This window comes from Echinops telfairi, unplaced genomic scaffold (genome assembly GCF_000313985.2).
Source record: "Echinops telfairi isolate 266 unplaced genomic scaffold, ASM31398v2 ScPeMD7_6273;HRSCAF=7185, whole genome shotgun sequence".
Lineage (NCBI taxonomy): Eukaryota > Metazoa > Chordata > Mammalia > Afrosoricida > Tenrecidae > Echinops > Echinops telfairi.
Window position 1 is genome coordinate 3,361,783 of NW_022110173.1, and position 16,778 is coordinate 3,378,560.

General features: G+C 52.6%; 1 protein-coding gene across 1 annotated transcript in view; it reads left to right on the top strand.

The window, feature by feature from the left end:
• The window catches only part of CACNA1C (calcium voltage-gated channel subunit alpha1 C), an 865,289-nt gene that overhangs the window by 389,918 nt on the left and 458,593 nt on the right, over window positions 1-16,778 (top strand). The gene's annotated exons all lie outside the window — the stretch shown is intronic.

The following is a 16,778-nucleotide window of genomic DNA, read 5'->3' on the forward strand; positions in this document are numbered from 1 at the left end:
CCTAGCGAGCCCACCCCGCGGGTCTGCAAGACTGTAAATCTTTACAGCGGGAGAAAACCCATCTTTCTCTCCAGAAGTGGCTGGTGGTTTCAAAACTGCTGCCTTGTGATTAGCAGCCCAACGCGTAGTGCGCTAGGGCACCGGGACTCCTCCTGTGCTGTCTGTACGGTCCTGTGGGTTTTGACAAACGTTTGATGCCATGTGGCCACCTCGAGCACCTCACACAGAGGAGGCCACTGACTCCCCTTCTCCCCCATCCCCTGTCCCCAGCACTCTTCACAAACGTTGGCATAATTAATATTGAGCACGCTTGTGACTCCATGCCTGTCTCTAACACTTGGGTCTTACACAGTTTGACCTTCAGAATAGCTTGCTTTAGCTTATTTGTGACTTTTCCCGAGTATCTGGGTGGTTGTTTTTTTTTAACCCCCAACCAGACGATACATTCATCATTTTTCTTTACATTCCTCCAAAGCCCAGAATAGTGCCTGAATGTAGTAAACAAGGTGTGTTTGATGAATGACTGACAGATTACTGCCATGGTCATGTTCTGTCAGTGCTGATTCCATATTGTAATTGATCTTTATCTTTCTGTTTCTTGGGGTGACAGGGAACTCTTGTAGTAACTCGAATATCAAGTGGTTTTTTTTAATGCACACATTACTCTTGCCATTTGTTAACTGTCTAATCATACTGTTCCCAAAACCATGGACATTGAGTCAGTCCCAACTCATGATGCTGTAAGACAGCAGACCCTCTTTAGGGGTCGAATGACCCTTTCACAGGGCTCACCCGATTCTTAACAGTAACAAAATTACAGTTGTGAAGTAGCAACGAAAGTAATTTTATGGTTGGGGGGCGGGGCACCACAACATGAGGACCTGTATTAAAGGGTTGCGGCGTGAGGAAGGTTGAGAACCGCTGCTCTAGATTGTTCTGCTGTCCGTGGCCGAAGAGTTTAAACCACCAGCCTCTCCGCACCTTAACCATTGCATCACCAGGGTTCCTCCAAACACTGCTTAAAAACAACACCAAGCTCAGTGCCATCGAGGCAATGCTGACTCATGGTGGCTCCCTGTGGCTCCCGAGACTGTAACTGTTTACAGAAATAGCAAGCCCAGTCTTTCTCCAGTGGAGCTGCTGGTGGTTTCGAACTGCCAATCACGAGGAACACAGCCCAGCTCATAACCACTCCACCACCAGAGCTCCTGACTCAGACAGTGTTAGGGACGGATCATTTCAGGCACTACAAGGTACAGACTCACCAGTGAGGATGGCTGTTCACTGCTCACGTGGGAAGACAGACATCCAAACTAATAGATGAGCTCATCTTTGTGTGGGTTTCAATAAAAAGTCCATGAATAACATATTCGATTAGATAGTGTGTCAAGAATTTAAAACTGAGGGAGTGCTTTGAGCCGGGTTTTAAAAACAAGGGAGCATTCCAATGGGGAAAGTACAGTTGAGCTGATCTTGAAGATGCATATGAGTCAGCCAGTTGGCGTTGGGTCCTGGAAGGATGAAGAATATTCTTGACAGAGGAACGAGTGTGGCCCCTGACATGAAGCAGGATGCCGCTGGTGTGCTGGAGGGACAGGGCGCAGGAACACGGGTGGGGAGTGGCAGAGCTGACGCTGTGATGGTGGCTGGGACCACAGTGTGAAGGCCAGGAGCATCCTGGGAAGGTGCTGCGTCTGTGTCGGTGATTGGCAGTGCCCTGAGGAGCCCTTTCTGGTGACTGCCGAAGGTGGGTAGGAAGAGGCAGGATGGCCAGTGAAACCGTTCAGGAAGACACATCACTGGAAGTCCACAGAGAGGTCCAAAGACCCGGGGCTGGAGTGGTTGGCAGTGGTGGGAATCAAGACAGAAAGTGACCCTGGCAGCATATCACAGGGCTTCAGAACTGTCAGCAGATTGACGGAAGAGAGCCCATGGTAGAGCAGAGCGGCGTTCCTCCCATCCCAGCCAGACACGGCCAGGTGGAGATGCTGATTAGAATGGGTTTATTAATGGTTGTATAAACCATTGTCATAAGATGCAAGTGGCTGGGATGGCAGAGGCTTTGGCGCTCACCCTGACTGAGACAGGTTGTCAAGGCAACCTCCCGCCACCACTGATGAAGCCGGTCTAGGTGGGCTGGGGCAGTCTCTGTCCATCTGTGCACATGACATGCTGCGAGTTATGACTGGAATCTCCGTGGCCAACAGGCCACCAGATCTAAGCAGTGGCTGTACTCGCAGTTCTGTGTCTCCTTCTCCCAAGGAAAAGGCATCATCCTGTCTTTCCCTCCTTCCTCTTCTTTCTTCTGCCGTCTTTTCTGGGGCCCAATGCTTGCAATAGTCATCTAGCTCTTTCCTCGAGTGTACCCCCCACTACTCAACCCTTCCAGCATGCCTTTGCCAGAGTCTCCTTCTTAACCCCCTTGTTGCTCTTTGATCTTCCAAGAGTATAGATAATATACCATCTTAGTCTGGCAAGTGGCCTTTAACATCTCCTCCCCCATTAAAAAATTGATTTCCTATTGTTCTTCTTGAAGAATCCTTCTGTATGGTCAAGCTGATTAGTTTTTTATTTGTCGTGCCTAGCATGCCTAGCCCCACCTCTGCCACCCCATCTAAGATTACTCTCCCTCGGCCACACGCACTTTAGGATTTCATTCAAGCCCCATCTCCTCCATGGAGCCTTGGGCTGCGGCCTCAGCGAAGGCCCTCTCCCTGTATGCTTTACATCACATGCATGGTCTAGGGGTGCGGGCGGAGAGTCATTGCCTGTCAGACATGTCACCTACCAGACATGTGACCTGACACAGGGCACGTGACTTCTCAGAGTGTCACCTCTGCCGTGTGCAAAATGAGATAATGCCAACCCATGGGGCAGTTGTTACAACTGAATCAGATGATGATTCTAATGGGCTTCGTCGTACCTGACCCAGGGTAATCAATAAATGGTAGGGATCATTATTTTTCAAAACTTTTACCATTCTTAATACCCCGTGACATCTGTTTGCAGCCCTCAACTGAGCCAGAATAATCATTATGGATGATTATGGAATTAATTTTTGTCAGTCTTCATAACTTTTTATTTTATCTCTTTGCCACACTTTTTTCTGCTTTGTCTTATTTTAAAAATCATTTTATTGGAGGCTCTTATAGCTCTTATATGGAATGATTATTGTCATTCATTGAATATTGTATAATTAGCAGGGATTTTCCTAGCAGAATTCCTGTTTATTGCATACACAGCAGGCATTTTCCTAGCAGAATCCAGTACCTAGCAGAATTCCTTGAGAATCATATCTATTCCATGGATCTCCAAAAGGACAAGCGAATCTGTCTTGGAGAAAGGACAGCCGAATGCCCTTGGAAGTAAGGATGGCAGGACTTGATCTCAAGTGCTTCGGACATGCTGTCAGGAGCGACCGGCCTGCTCGGTGCAGCCGAGGGTGCGGCAGTGGAGCTCAATCGTAGCGACGTCCCGAGTTTGGTGCAGGGCTGGGCAATTCCTTATTCTGCTGCAGGCAGGCCGATTCAGTGAATGTGTTGATAGTAATGATGCTGGCTTAGTTGAGGAGGCCACATAGGTGCCACAGGGTCTATTAAGAATGTTAAGAGTTAAAAAAATAATAATCCCTGTCATTTACGGATTACCCTGGGCCAGGTACAAGGCTAACGAAACCCATTATAATCATCATCGGATTCAGTTGTGACAACTGCCCCATGGGTTGGCATGATCTCCGTTTTGCACAGGACACAGCTGACACTCTGAGAAGTGGCATGACCTGTGCAAGGTCACACGGCTAGCGGGTGACATGTCTGGAAGGGGGACAACGCCCCCACTCCTAAACGTGATGCCGCACAGACGGTCCACAGGCACCCGCCACCACTGCCGTCGGTATCTCATATTGAAGATGGCTGGGGCGCCGCTGGTTCCTCCTCCCTGCGGTGGGCCTGGCCTTCCCCTCTAATATGGGAGCTGCCTTGGGGAGAGGCAAGGAGAATGGAAGGGGTGTCACATGCCTTGTGGTCAGAAAAATGAGGCTGCTCAGCAGGTGTCACCACAATGGATGACTCCTGCCCTGTGCCTCAGAGGAAAGACGGGAAAATGAAAAGGGAGTGGGAAGAGAGAGAGGTTGACGGATGATGAGTGAGCACAAGTGTTTATCCATGCTAATGGGCTGGGGACGGGAGAGCCACTCTGCTCTAATGGTTCCGAGGAACAGTCTCTTGACTGCAAAATGCAGAAGTGGGGCAAGTCTTCACCCGGGAGACAAAGGATCCTACCATCCCTGGCTGCAGGCTGAAGCTTTCCTACAATGGTCTGGCCTCCCAGCCAGACAGGTCATAGGCAGTGAAGAGGCTCGCTATTATGCTGGATTTTAACTCTTTACCCTCCAGACCCTTACAGGGCCAAGGTCATTTGGGGGATGGCACCTGGACCAGCTTGGAAGCTCGAGAAGTTATTGGGACCTAAATGTAGATATAAGGGCAAAGCGTTCTCTCCCTTCCAAGGTCAAACCTGGAGCCGCTTGCAGAGTGGCCTCAGCCTGGACATGCTGGCCAGCACTGCCCACCCTTCCTCTACCAGGTTCTCTGCCCCCAACCTCTTGAGTGAGGATTTTCCCGCCTTGTGCTGCAAACGAGCTTGTCTGCCTTGGAGCAGGAGGTGAGGGAAAGGGGAACAAGGCGGACAGGGTGCACCCAGTAGGATCAAATTCCCACTTGGTCTGTGATCCAACAGTAAGGAAAACATCTGCCTGCAGGGGCCAGAACTCTCTGTGGTCTGCAGAAGCCCTGCAGTCTGAATCCCGACCCTTGTAGCTTTCTGTAAGGAGCCCTGGTTACTAACTGAAAGGTGGGTTGTTCGAATCCACTCCACTGCTCCATCTGCTTCTGTTGGAATAGCAGCCGAGGAAACCCTCTAGGTCCGCATGGACTTGAGGGCACCCAACAGCAACAGCTTCACTTGACGTCCCTCTGCCCACGTGCTCCAGGGGAGGAAAGGAAAGCCTGCGACTTACTGACACCTTTACAGAGTCCTGGAGGTCATTCCCGAGCAAATACATCCCCCGAGCCGACCGAGGGAATGGAGGAGGGCCTATCATGCCAACCTGGCCTCTGCCACTGTTTTCAGCCCTGGAGAAGAAGAGGTTTCCAGTTTGGGCTGCTAACTGCCAGTTCAGCAGTTCAAAACCACCAGCCAGCTTCGTGGGAGAAAGACGAGGCTTTTTATTCCTGTAAAGACTTAAGAGTCTGGGAAACTCACCGGGGCAATTCTATTGCGTCCTGTGGGGTCGCTGTGAGTCGGAATTGACTTGATGGTGGTGAGAACCCTCTATTTTCTTTCTTTTTTTATGGTAGAGAAAATGCCCATGATAAAGAGGGAAATGCAGTGTCCTTGACAGGGAAGCAAATGACCCAGTCTTAAAGCTTCTGGGCATCACCCTTCACCCTGCCCTCCAATAGCCTCTTACCACTCCCTCTCAGGAGACAAAATCCAAACTCCCTGCCACCCCAGCGATTCCGAATCATCGTGACCCTGTGGGACAGGACAAAACCGCTCCTGTGGGGTTCCAAGGCTGGAACTCTTCACAGGCTCCGAGAGGCTCATCTGGTGGGTTTGAACTGCCCCCCTGTGGCTAGCAGTCCACACATAACACAGTACCCCACTAGAGCTCCTTCTGGAGACCAGGAGCCCATGAACTTGGGAGCTGCTGTGTGGGCCGCTGCACGTAGCAGAGGCCTTTGAAGGCTGCTTGCTGGCTGGACTTGGCGAGGGAGACCCACCTGCACCAGGAAGGTATCAACGAATAAATAGAAAACCATGAGCAGAATCAGAACAGTCATTAGTGGACAAGCACACTGCCTTGTTTCTGCTAGTACTATCATTACGGGTGTTATTTTTAATTCCTCGGGAGACAAGGAATGGTTTGACAAAATGGGCCGTTGCCTCCGGTTCCTAAGAGGAAATTCAGAGAGGAGGGGTTACTGAGGAGTCAGCCCCCATTTCCACTCATGTCGCCTACATTGATATCCCCCCACCCCCACCCCATGCCGGTGCACAGGTGTGTAGTGCGTGTATTGTTGGGTGCTTGTCAAGTGAGTTCTGCCTCACGGCGTCCCCACGGCAGTAGCATGCGATGCTGCCTGGTGCCATCGTCACAGCTATGCCCGTTTGAGCTTGCTCTTGCAGCCACTGTGTCGGCACATCTCACCGAGGGGCTTCCTTTTTGCACCACCCCGCCACTTGATGAAGCAGGAAGCCCTTCTCCGGGGACTCGTCTTTCCTAATGATGTATCCACAGTGCACGAGGTGAAGTCTCTCTGTCCTTGCTTCTAAGGAGTACGTTCTAGCTGGACTTCTTCCACCACAGATGTGCTCTTTCTGTCTGTGTCTGTTTTAATAGTTGGGTCTATAGAGATAGCTGAGTACTGCGCCACTTCAGTCCCTTCCAAAAACACAAACAAGCAAGCCCTCGCGTAGTTTTAAAAGAAAGGGAAGAAAAAGAAGGCGAGGTAAAGAAAGAAAGCTGAAGAGAGTTGTCTTTTAGGGACCCTCAGCCTTTCTTCCTCTCTGAAATGCCCAAGGTTTCTTTCCTTGCTCATCGGTGTCTGAAACAGACAGACAGACATACAAACTCATGGCCATGGAATCCATTGAGTCCAACCCATAGCCTCCTTTATAATGCAGAGTAGAACTGCCCCCCCCACACACACACACTTGGGTTTCTGAAGCTGTAAATCTTTATGGGAAGGCAGAAAGCCTCATCTTTCTCCCATAGAGCCACTGCTGGATTCGAACCACTGACCTGGAGTTTAGCAGCGCATCCCATAGCCCTACCAGGGACCCTTGTCAATGTCTGAGGGAGACACTTTTTCAGTTATTTTTGGCAAGGGCTTTGGAGGCTGACCATTTGATTCAAAGGCTGTTGAGACCCTGGTCCGCTGATTTAACCGCTCCATGCCTCAGTTTCTCCATCTGAGGAAGAGGGGTCACACTTCCTGCCACCCAGAGGGTTGCTGTCCAGCCTAATGAGAAGGGAATAAGTATAAAGAATGCAAGCGGTGCAATGAGCCCGCACCAAAGGTCTCAAATTGCTTTAACAAGGAACCTAATCGTTCATACCCTAATCAGAGCTAGAGTGTAAAGTCCCAGTAGCCCTTGGGTGACAGGGAGGGCTTAAATGAGTGACTGTTCATTCCTGCCCCGGGATTCAGAAAGCAGCACCAGCAGCAGCATCTCAGTGGGTCTCAGTCTTGCACAGCCTCGGAGTCACGTCTGCTCATGGTTTACCACTATCACAGTGCGTGGTTCTAGGCAAGTCAGTCTGCCCTCTTTGGACCTTGGTTGACTCATCTAGGGGCTCCCCGGGGCTCACCTTAAGAATGAGAATGGCAGAGTTGCCATCTCCCCAGTAACTTGACTTCCCAAATTTGAGTCTGTGGGAGGGGGAATGCATTCTGTTTTATTTACTCTTCTTAATGAGGCTGAACCGAGGCCAGTGAGGGTATTAGAGCATTTTAGTGTTACTCGTTTTAAAATTAGCCGCAGCTGTGAAGGCGAATCCCTGCCCACGTTGTTTATGTGAGGCTGGGGCTTTCAAAGGCCAAGGTTGAATGGCCAGAGTCTTTCATGTTAAAAAAAGGCAAGCTTTGTGAGCAGCACATTAGAATCACCTGGGAAACTCTGAAAGTACTGATGTGGGGTGCCCTGGGGCCCCAGCTCTTGCAACTGCTCTCCCGACACCCCCACCCCCCCCATCAGATTTTTAATTCTTCAGGCAATTCGAAAATGTGGCCAGGCTTGAGGCCCGTGGGGCTAAGCTAATTACATGTCCAGGGTGGTGATGGCGTGCTAACCAGCTGTCTCCAACTTCCCCTCTGGAGGTTTTCGGGAAAAGTTGACCAGAGGTCTCTCTTGCATCTGATGCCTGGAGGGGTTGAGGTGTGGAAGGAAGAGCATGGATTGGGTCAGGACTTTGAAAGTCTGACCCATTGTCAGCATCTCCTGGGGAGCTGAGGAATTCCAGATTCCAGCGCCCCCCACCCCCACCCCGGGTTTGCTGAAACAGAATCTAAGGTCGTAGGAAGGAGAATCGTCACCGCGTCCATCATCCTGGTAGATGATTTTGACAATCAGGTAGACTTGAACTCTTCTGGGACTGGAGAATGCCATCATTCCTTTTGATCACCTGCTGACTCTGGGCCCCGCGTAGGAACTGAGGTACCTGGACAGGGTGCTGAGTGCTCTAAGGCTCCAGGAGAATAGGGAGGCTCGTGGGTCCTGCTCCGTGAAGGTGGTAAGGGATCCAATGGGTCAGGTCCTGTACAGTGTGGGCACAGCGCAGCTGTCCAGTAAGCCATTGTCACTATCATCCGCAACACCTATCATTTGGAACTCACAGAATTTGGTAAGATTTAAAGAGGACAACGTCAAAAAGAAAAAACGTCTGACACAGCTCTGCCATCCCTCTGGGAGGGGCTGGGGTGGGGGAAGCGGACTTTGTACGGACACCCCAATGAAAACATTTCCTGAGGGAAATGCGGGTCACATGCAAGTCACCTGGGTTGGAAATGAAAGCCATCCCCAGGGAGTCGGTGAGGTCCTGGTCTCCGCTGACCTTGAGTGACAGTGCTGTCCACAGTGGAACAAGCTCACAGCTGTTTATTAAGTGCCTACTGTTTGCTCAGCTTTGGCTTGCTGGACTTCACAGATGGAGCAGACGGACCTTGCTTCCTTGGGGCCTTGGTGGGCTGATCGGCGAGGCACAATTGGCATCCTTAGAAGGATGTGTAATAAAGTGCTACATTGTGTCCTTTGACCGCTCCAGGGCAGCAGGAGTTCAAGGGCTGGAACCCAGTGAACCCTGGAGATGGCTAAAGAAGCCCCTTGAGCCGGGGGGCAGGGAGAGGTCTGAGAGGGACTACGGGCAAGTCCAAGGACGAGACATGTGCCAAGAGCAACCCAGTGCCAGCAATGAGTCAGCTGAAGTGGGGTTGGAGGGGCAGGGGTGATGAGCCGCCGGCCTGCCTGGGATGGACGACGGTATGGGTCCCTGTCCTACCCGCGCCACATGACCACTCTGATCAGGATCGGGTCAGTGTGGGCGCTCCCCTTCCTGTGGTGGCTCTGCTCAGGAAGCTGGGGGCACAGCTACCGGGCACTGGTCAGGGGAAGAGCTAAGCTCCCCACCGGGACTGACTCCGAGCAGAATGGTGGGCTCTGTCTTCAGTGCTGTTGCCGTTAGCGGGAGGCGTGTGCAGAACCAGGAGGCCAGTTCCTATCAGGCATTGATGTAGAAGGGTCCTAACGATTTTCTGATCTGTTGAAATTACAGTTGTTAAAAAAAAGTAAGACGTTCTACCTGTAAAGTACCATCTGGCAAGATCTTCACCTTCAGTCAGGAGCTCAGCAAGGTTCAGAGCAGTGTCCTGCTCCTAGATCTGGTCAAACAGACAGGGGTACCCAGGGAGCAGGGTTATCTAGCTCAGAGGGGCATGGGAAGGCCGCCACCTCCAGCCCCTTCCTGGAGAGTCACAGTGGCACGTTCCAGGTACAGAGAAGCCTGGCAATGAAGATGCCTGTGTCGCCAGGTGACCCCAGAGCTCTGCTCCTCACGAGCCCCTTGGGGACCTCCCGAGACTCATGCCCAGAGCTCATCTCCGGAGGAACTGGAGTCCTGATTTCTTCATGCCGGGCAGCGCCTGGAGGACCCTAACACACAGTCCTCTAGGCGAGGAGGTAGGGGTCCCTGGAAGCTGAAGAGACTTCTTTGAGATTCCTGGAGCTAGGAGCCCCCGGTTCAAGGCCTGGTGTATGGTGTTTTTGTTTGTTTTCCGTTGTGAACCAGCTGGAAATAAGATGCGAGACTTCTAGGGCACACTTTGAAGTTGAATGACATAGCAAGGTGGTTGGGGGCCATTGTGAAGATTTGAGATTCATTTCTGGTCTAGTACATTTCATCGGGGAAAGAAATAGACACGTATGTACTTTTTACACCAGCCCTGGTGCATGTCGTGGGCTCCTCATTGGGCTGCTCACTGCAAGGCCAGCAGTTCAAAACCACCTCTACTGAAAAAAGCTGTGTCCTTCTAATCCTGTAAGGAGTTCCCGTCTCAGAACCCCACAGGGGCAGTGCGGCTTTTGTCCTATAGGGTCGATTTGAGTCAGAATTGACCCATAACAATGAATGGGGCTTGGGCTTGGGAATCTGTGAAATGAGTAGGATCCTCCTGACCGATTTGGGGGTGAGGGGATGGCAAACTTTGGTTTACTTACAAAAAGCGCCTGGGCCGCTGACAGAGACCGCTCTGGCGGCTGGGTCAGTTCTGTGGCAGCCTAGCGTTGAGCTGGCCACTTGCTGAGCCACGCACAGCGAATCCCTCCTCTGAGGCTCCTCATAGCTCTTGAATCCACTCATGTCCCTGGGACCTCTGCTGGGGACGCTAGCTGTCAGGGCATCGGGAGGGGGGGTGACTAGCCTGTGTCTTGGTAGAAGCAGAGGAAGCCATAGGAGACAGTGGCATGGTTGCTGTGGGTCTGTGTCCTCCCCATGCTTCCAGCCGCCAGTGCCAGGCCGGGGCCAGGGTTGAGGAAACAAAGGCAGGCAAGGGCGGCACGGTCCCTGAGTGTATCCCTGGCCCTGTGCTCTCTCCTTTCCTAAGGTTAGCTGCAGGAAGCCATCGATTCCTGAAAGTTCCTCCCTGTGACTGGCCTCCTAGCAGCCTGCTTTTCTGGGCGAGGGCCATTCCCCCTCCCTGGATCTGAGCCCTCTCTGTCCTGAGGTTCCACAAAGAGCCAGGGAGTTGGGGTGGGAGAATAAGGAATGGACACATCTCACTAATCTGCTCTTTCTTTGAGAAGGGTTAAGTGCATCAATAGCCTATTCCCCAAAATGTATGCAGCCCTATTTTTAGTGCTTTGAACATGTTGACTCTTACATAAGATTCATTCAGTATATATAAACTCTACAGTAAATATTCCCTCATGAGAAGAATGGTATTTTGGTCTGTTTTGTTTCTCGGCCCTTCAGGTTCTAATTTCGGCCTGGGAGCATATTGGCTCCATCTCTCTGGGTTGGATGCTTTAAGACGGAATGCTCCAACTGGATCTCGCTGGCTTCCTCGTGGTGGGGGGCTTGTATAGGCCTTGGGAAGATTCACAAGTGCAGAACACGTTGCCTGGTGCAAAGGGGTGAGCCTGCAGAAGGGTCACGGCGGGCCAAGTGCTGTGAACACTGCGTGGAGTGTTGCTCTGGGCCGTCTTGCTTCTGATTGGTGTCTGTTCAGGCCTCCTTCTCCGTCTCCCCCTTGTTTACCCAAGAGTGGAGGGAGGTACCAGGCTGCGGGAGCTTCAGACCTTCACCGATGGAGCTCGTAGTCCTTCGCTCAGAAAGACAGTTGCGTGTGGAGCCAATATCCTATTGACTCACGAGGTGAGCGTCGTCCCCAGCCATGCGGCGGTCTTACCAATTGGAACGTGTTCATGGGACTCCATCAGTGACTTTGTCTAAGTGCGCAAGACTGGCCCCCACATGGTGCAGGGGTCCGAATCTCGAGGGATGGAGGGAGGCGATGCTCCAAGTCCTGTAACCAGTGTGTTTCCCACAGGTTTAGGGGAGTGGGCCACATCTCTTAAGTTGATCTTTGCACGCCAAGATCTCCCTACTCAAAGTCACTACTTAGGAGGAGTGTCTCGGGTGGATGTGTGTGGGACAAGTTCCTGCAGGTGACCATCTCCTGTTTTCCTGCCGAAGTCTGGTCTTCAGAGCCACTGTGTGTCCTGGGGTAGATGGCTCAAGGTCTCTCACCTGGCAGACCTGGGCTGGGGAGGAGGGACATCTAAGTGTCTGTCAGAACTCTGAGAGGTCAGATGAGGGCACGTGACCGGATATCTGTCAGGGGGTGGTAGTGTGAACTTTCAAAGAGGGGATTATGGTGAACTGCAAATCTATGGGCCCTGTGTGTGTGTGTGTGTGTGCACATGCATGGGGCGGCGGGGATCAATAAAGAAAGTAGAAGTGGAGGGAAATTTGAGAAGGTACACAATCCTAGAAGGACTCTGGAGATCCAGCCTAGGATCTTTACCTCTCCTAGGGCCTCACTGAGCAAACAGGTGCCCACACTCCCACCCCCACCAGTTGTCCTTGAGTCAGTTTTGACCATGTGTGTGAAAGAGGACATCGGGCGCCTTAGTGTTCTCATTGGCTGATTTGTTTCCTCGTAGGTCAGCAGGTGCTTCTGCATGGATTCGACCCTTTCAGTTAGCATCCAGATATGTTCACTGCTGGCTCCAGAGAAGCAGTAGCCACCGTGTGTTTTGCTGTCCTGTGGTAGCGGTCCCCCCCTCCCTGTGTCCACAGGAGGTTCCCCCTTGTACCTTCTCCTCTCAGGAAAAGTTCTGAGAGTAGATCTCCTTACAGGCCACTAAGCATGCCCAGACCTCCTTGTGAAAGAGCCTCGGGGCAGCACACACAGATGGCTCATTCCTGCCAGGACAGCGAGCTGATCCCCAATTCAAAGATGCAGCCTGCATCCCGACACAGAGCCAGCCAGCATGCACATGTGGGCACAAAGCAGAGGTGTCTGCTGAAAAGAGAAGCAAGCCGGGCAGGGCCAACAAAGGAGGTGGATGAGAAACACAGGGGCCCCCAGGGGCTTGGACTCTTTTCTTGAGCTTTAATCTCAGATAGGGCCATCGGTTCTTACCTGGTTGAACACGGCTCAGTCGCCGATGGCAGCTGGGTGAATGCATTTTCTGGATGATAGCTGCCCCCGTGCCAGTGCCATCCTGAGGCCCGCTGGGCAGAGAGTCCTCGGCAGGGACTGAGGGAAGCATCTGCACTTCCCTCTCCCCCAATCTCTGCCCCGCACACAGATGCCCACGCCGCAGAGCGATGTCTCTGCCCAGCCTGGCTTTTTCTGTCACCTCCACCCTGTCGCTACCGTTCATCCGCGAGCTGGTCATGCTGTGGTGACTTGCAAAGTCGAGGGTGCGTGGGAAGAGGAACCCTGGCACAGTGGCTACGTGTGAGCTCAAGCAGACCTACTATGGCGAGGGTGGTGCAGGGCCGGGCAGTGTTGCCTTCTGTTCTTCTTGGGCCGTCAGAGTCAGACATGACCCCCTGGCCCTCCTGTTCCCAGCCCCTGAGCTTGGACACAAGGGCTTTGAAAGCTGGGAAGGACTCTTGAGATTGTTGGATGTGACCTCATCCTTTGACTCGGGAGCCTGCTCAAGCTCAGAGCGGTTAAGGGACTTGCTCGCAGTCACAGAGCCGAGTTCCTCGTGGAGCGCTGGCATCCAGACATGCTGCTTCCCTGGGAGGATGACATGCTTCTGTCGGCCCCTCGGTGGACTCGTCTTGTCCTGGAGAGCCTTCCCATCAATGCATCCACTTCTCAGACTCTGCAGAGCCTCCGAGGCCACTCCAGCTGGGTCACTCCTGACGCCACCCCTGTACTGCACACACACACACACACACACACACACACACACACCCCAAACTCAGTCTGAAGCAGGACAGTCGGGGATATGACTTTGTAAGACTGGCCAGCACCTGTCCTGGGTTGCAGTTGTGCCAGACACGGTTTCGGGCATGTGGCTTTTGTTCACGCAATGAATCCATTTTACAGTTGAAGAAATGGAGACACCAAGAGGTCAAGGGACTTGCTGGGAGTTCTGTAGCTCTGGTGTGTGTTAGGGGATGCGGTGGGAGGGGGGGGTAGGGCAGGGGGCAGGATCTGAGATCAGGCAGTCTCACTCTAGGCTCGGTGCATGTAGCCATCTATGCTGGGCCTCTAAAGAAAGGCCCATGGTGCCTCTCCTCCTGCCCAGTAGAGCTCCGGCCCATGTAGGAGGCACCGGGTGGGTGGCAGGCACACCCCTCCCTGATGCACTCTGCGCGCAGGCCCGCCTGCAGCCTCCGAGGAGGGCACCTGTCTCCCTGATGGCCCTACTCGGGTCAGCTGTCCCGTGTCACCCCGAGGAGCCGTCAGGGGGTCTGGGAGACCAGTCACACACAGTTTGAGTTGGAGTCCTGGGATGTAAGGAGCCATCAAGCTCAGTCCTGTGGTCTTTCCCCCAGCAGCTTATAGAAAAAAGGAAAATACTCTGAGAAGACGTCCTGCTCTGTCCCGCCCCCTCACCACCATCTCTGAGCCCTCAGATTGTCCACTTTTCCCTCAAGCACCTTTGAAACGCTGTCTCTTGGCCTATCGCAAACTGTCCTCCTGGGGAGGTGCCTGCAAAGTGTGGATATGTTTTATGTGTTACAAAGGGCGTGTTCATCAAAAAGAGTAATCAGAAAGCTTGGGTGCTAGTCAGAAAAGTCGGCTGCTCAAAGACCCTTAGTGGTGGTGGTGGGATGGTGGGGTGGGGGTCGGGGTGGCATGTGGCTGTCTGCTTCTGCAACATCTTACAGCCTTGGAAACCGTTGGGGAAGTGCTACTCTGTTCTATAGGTCACTATAGGTCAGAATGCACTTGATGGCGGCGGGTTGGGAGTGTTGATGGCAGCGGGTTGGGGCAGTGTTTGAGGCATGCGTAGGCAGAAGACAAGGCACCTCTCAGCTTCTACTCTCCAGGAATGCCCCCTCGGGACTGTCTCCTTTCAGGACAGGGGAAGCAGCTCCTGTGTGGCTACAGGCGCAGTGGTTTTCTGTTGTTGGAGGTTCAAGTCTATCTGGAGGTACCTCAGAGGAAAGGCCTGCCTGTCTGCTTCTGACCTCCCCATCAAGACAGGTCTGTTGGACACCTCCTTTACCCCCAACACTCCCCCCGCCCATCGTGAACAGGAATGCACTCAATGGGAACTGCTTCGGTGTTTGGTCCTCAGTGTCAAACTCAGGCCATCCTTGCTGACCCTGTCATGCACTCACCTGTCAGCAATGGTGGTTCCAGCCATCTGCGTCCTGTGACCCCCAGACATAAGTGACACATGACTTCCCTCACCAGGCTCCGCAGTTCCATGCAGAAGCCAAGCCTGCTGCTGGGCAGCAGTCAACAAGTCAAGGAATGAGATGTTGACCTCCTGCCCTTGAACGCAACCAGTTCTATCTACCGACCTACCTACCTACCTACCTACCTACCTACCTACCTACCTATCTACAACTCTCTCTCAGGCAAGTGGAGCAGGCAGAATAAAGGCCCCCCACTGATCCCAAAGCCAAACCCATGTGCAACAGAACAAAATGCTTCCCGGTCCTGTAGCACCCTCACGATCAGGTTGAGGATCAGATTGGGGGACCCATAGGATTGCCATTGGCTCATTTTGGGAAGTAGATCGCCAGACCTTTCTAGTCCATCTTCATCGGGAGGCTCCCCTGAAACCTCTTTAGGATCATGGTAGCACAGAACCCTGCATTGACAGACAGACTGCCCCTGAGGTGGTGGCACTGGGATTTGAACCCAGGTCTCTCCTGCATGGAAGGCAAGAATTCTACCATTAAGCCACAGTGCCCTTTCTTTACAAGAGCGCTCACTCTCTGCCATTGAGTCAATGTCGATGCAGAGCGACGCCCTGTGGGTTTCCAAGACTGTAACTGTTTACAGGACTAGAAAGTCCAGACCTTCTCTTGTGGAGCTGTCAGTAGTCTCAAACTGCCTGCCCTGTGGATCACAGCCCAACAGGTAGTCCTCTAGGAGAGGTGCCGCTCATTCTCATGGGCACTTTGACTCTCACCACATGCCAGGGAAGTAAGGATGTGTCGCCACTAGGCAAGAGGGTGGATTCCTCTTGTTGCAGCTCACTGTGTGACCAACTGGCCAGTACCACCTCCATCAAAGTACGCGTAGAAACAGAAGCCACTGAGGCTGGAGACTTGACTGGTGAGCGTACTTAAAGGGGAGTACCCAGGCGTAGGCGCCCGGAGGCTGGGTGTAGAGGCTCGGAGTCTGCATTTCTCACTAGCAGACTCTTCTCCTTCCTCGCCCATGTGGCTTTGATGCAGCTCAGATGGACTCCGCTTGGAAACATGCTGACACACACCGAGGGAAAAAACAAAACGATGGGAGTTATACACACCCACATCCTAAGAGATGCGGGCTGAAAAATTCCAGTTCATGACTGTCCTTGGGGGTTGGAGAAAAACAAGTCAGGCACACTGATTTTCCTGGTGGGCAACACGAAGCACGATGAGATCACCCTGATGATCTTTTTCAAAAGGTATTTATTACGCATCGCTTCGCAGGGTGCGTGACAAACGTTCTCCTGTACCTGGTGGTTGACACCCAGTGGGCCCTGCCTGCTGGTGGCTTTCACTCCAGGAAGACAAGAGTTGAAATGTCAGATGTTGGTGGTGAGAGCTGAGGTCCCAGGTGAGCCACGGAGCTTCCTGGGGCTCAGGGGCTTCTTAAGACCCCACAGTGCATGTCTCTCCTCAGTGTCCTCCCAGAGAAGTCTGGGTGAGCCTGGGAGAACTGGAGCTCTCTGTAGCCAGACACGTGTCCATCTGTGGGACCTACATTTCAATCTCAGCGTGGCCACCGGCTCAGTGCAAAGGTCCCAAAGCCACCCAGCTCCTCTGGTGACCAAGTGGCTACCATGTTTTGGATACAGGCCCCTGTGCAACTTTTAGCTAATGTGTGCTTTAATCATCCTATCAGGTAAGAACCAGGTAAGGGTTAACCCCCTCTTTCACACCAGGGAAGTGAGGCTCAGGATGCTAAACAACTCGACTTCAGCCTCTTTGACTCCAGCCTCATTCCCTCCACTTCCCTCCAAGGACAACACAGTCAACGGTGTCCCATCCTCGTCGAGAGAAAGAACGAGGAATTCTTGAAGTG